Source organism: Rhinolophus sinicus, chromosome 5 (assembly GCF_057876585.1).
Source record: "Rhinolophus sinicus isolate RSI-liver-muscle chromosome 5, RSI-T2T, whole genome shotgun sequence".
Classification (NCBI taxonomy): Eukaryota; Metazoa; Chordata; class Mammalia; order Chiroptera; family Rhinolophidae; genus Rhinolophus; species Rhinolophus sinicus.
This window is the reverse complement of record NC_142505.1, coordinates 60,279,946-60,282,625: the sequence shown is the minus strand read 5'-3', so window position 1 is coordinate 60,282,625 and position 2,680 is coordinate 60,279,946. Positions and strand designations below refer to the sequence as shown.

The 2,680-nt window shown below is 37.1% G+C and overlaps 1 pseudogene; it reads left to right on the top strand.

Annotated features, from left to right (window-relative positions):
* Positions 1–1,744: 1,744 nt before the first annotated feature.
* LOC109461173 (small ribosomal subunit protein eS27 pseudogene) lies at positions 1,745–1,999 on the top strand (annotated as a pseudogene).
* The last annotated feature ends 681 nt before the right edge of the window (positions 2,000–2,680 follow it).

Sequence of the window (2,680 nt, the reverse complement as noted above, 5' to 3'; positions counted from 1 at the left end):
TAAGCACTGAAAGCTGTATTTTGATGTTCAAAATATGACAATTCATTAAACTGATTAAAATATAATTTGGAATGAAGTGGGAGGGAAGTATAGATGGAATTCGATTTTCAGAATGTGATACTGTCTGGAGCTGGGTGGGACGTACAGAGGTTTAATGTGCCATTCTCTACATCTGTGAATGTTTTAAGTCTTCTCTAATAAAAGGTTTAAAAACTTCCTTAGATCATTCTCATGAAAAACTGCCATCCGTGATACTAAATGTTTGGTATCGTTCAAAAATTATCTCTGAAACTTTTTGTTGGGAGCTGATTTCTGAATGGAATTGTGTATGAGGGTGAACATTTCAGGAAATAACTATTTAAAATACATGAACAGGATGGTGCAGAGTTTCCTTTAAATCTTGATGTGACTTAGTGATATACCAGCTCTTGTTTTATACTCTTAGTTCCATAATATTGTCTTTCATTTTGATAATGTATATCTAACAGAGGTCATTTGAAATAACTGGCACTGCTTGAAGCAGTTCTAGAATAAGGCAGATCTCCATCATCAGGGACCAGCATGTAATAGGTGTATAACAGATGTTGGGCAGCTGATCTCTGAAGCAGTTTGTATCCCAGTATCTGCTCCCAACCAGGCGTAGTTTACTATTTCTTAAAAGAATGGAACACTAGAGGTCAGTCTTCACATTGAGAAAGAATGGAAAATCACAGCACATGACTGGCTGACAGACACGCTCTAGTCTAAATAGCCTTTTAAATAGTGAAAAAGTTGTATTAGAATAACCCTCACATATTATATCTAAATTCTATTATTAATGCCGCTCAAAGGTATTAAAATCATTTAGATATGTAGTCTATAAGTATATATGTGTTTACATTTTCATACAGTGTATGTTAAGGATTATATCACAAATTTGTTTTTTGTTTGTTTAGCCCTTAAAATATCTTTTAACAATTTTGAACCTAAATTAGGAGACAGGGAATTAAAATCCAAACTTGAACAGGTTAATTAAACTCTGCAAACAAAAGTCCTAAATCCAGAACCGTTTAAGTGCTCCAGAAGGGACCGGCTTCTTTTCCAGCTTCATTGGAACATATCTTCCTCTCCAAGTAAAGGTTGCCTTGGGCTGAGGCCCTGGAGTCCTCAGATTTGAAATACCAGCCCTTTACCTGTTGTTTACCCATGACCAGATTTTTTCTCTCCCTGCACACCCTACCTAAGCTGGCATTATTCCACGATGTATTTTCTTCCCTTTATACAGAAGACATCTACCAGCATCCCAGAGTCTCAGACAGTAGCATGTTTACTCTGCTGAAATCATGTCCATTTTCTTTTTCTGTGCTAGAAGAATCTTTATTGTTAGTTCTGCTAAAGTTGAGACAGCATATTACACTCACCCAAAGAAATTTCTCATTCTCTTCTAAAACTATTTCCTCAGTAATCTCCCTTGAAGGAAAAAAAAATTTATCTTTATTCTATAGTTACAGATCAGAAAGAGAAACAAAGAGTACTCTAAACAGCAATAATATTAATTAGTACAAGAAAAAATAAACATAATAGTTACTTAAATTCTGCAGAAAGATGCCTTTAAAAATATAAGGCAAACTTTGCTCTGCAAAAGCAGGTAAAAAGACAAGTTACAAAAGACTGATACCTAGAATGTATAAAGATCTCTCAAAACTTAATGGTAAAAAAATAAACAATCCATCCTTTCTGGTGGTGACGACCTCCCCATGAGAACATGTCTCTTGCTAAGGATCTCCTTCATCCCTCTCCAGAAGCGGAGAAGAGGAAACACAAGAAGAAGCACCTGGTACAGAGCCCCAATTCCTACTTCATGGACATGAAATGCTCAGGATGCTATAAAATGACCATCGTCTTTAGCCATGCACAAACAGTATTTTTGTGTGTTGACTGCTCCACGGTCCTCTGTCAGCCTACAGGAGGAAAAGCAAGGCTTACGGAAGGATGCTCCTTCAGAAGCAAGCAGCACTAAAAACACCCTGAGTCAAGAGGAGTGAGGAACCATCCCAATAAACACATTTTGGATAAAAAAATAAAAAATAAATAAAATAAAATAAACAATCCAATTAGAAAATGAGTCAAGACATGAACAGACATGTCATCAAAGCAGATATACTGATAATACACAAAAAGATGTTCAACATCATTAGCCAGGAAAGAAATGCAAATTAAAATGACAATTAGCTATCATTACACACCTGTCAGAATGGCTAAAATAAAAGATGGAGACACCACCAAATGCTGCGGAGCATAAGAAACAGAATCACTCACACATTGCTAGTGGGAACACAACATTCCCTCTGGTCAACAGTTGGGCAGCATCTGATATAACTAAACATGCAGTGATCATGTGACCCAGAAATTGAACTCTTAGTTATTTACCTCAGAGAAATGAAAACTTATTACGGACTAAATGTTTATGTACCCCCAAATTCATATGCTGAAACCCTATTCCCCAATGGTATTAGGAGGTGAGGTCTCTGGGACATAAAGGTGGGATTTGTGCTGACCCCTCTGTGCTGCCTACGTGAGAACACAGTGAGAAGAGGGCAGTCTGCAACCTGGAAGAGAGCCCTCACTTGACCATGGGGACACCCTGATCTCTGAGTTCCAGCCTCCAAAACTATAAGAAATAATTTTTCGTTGTTCCTGA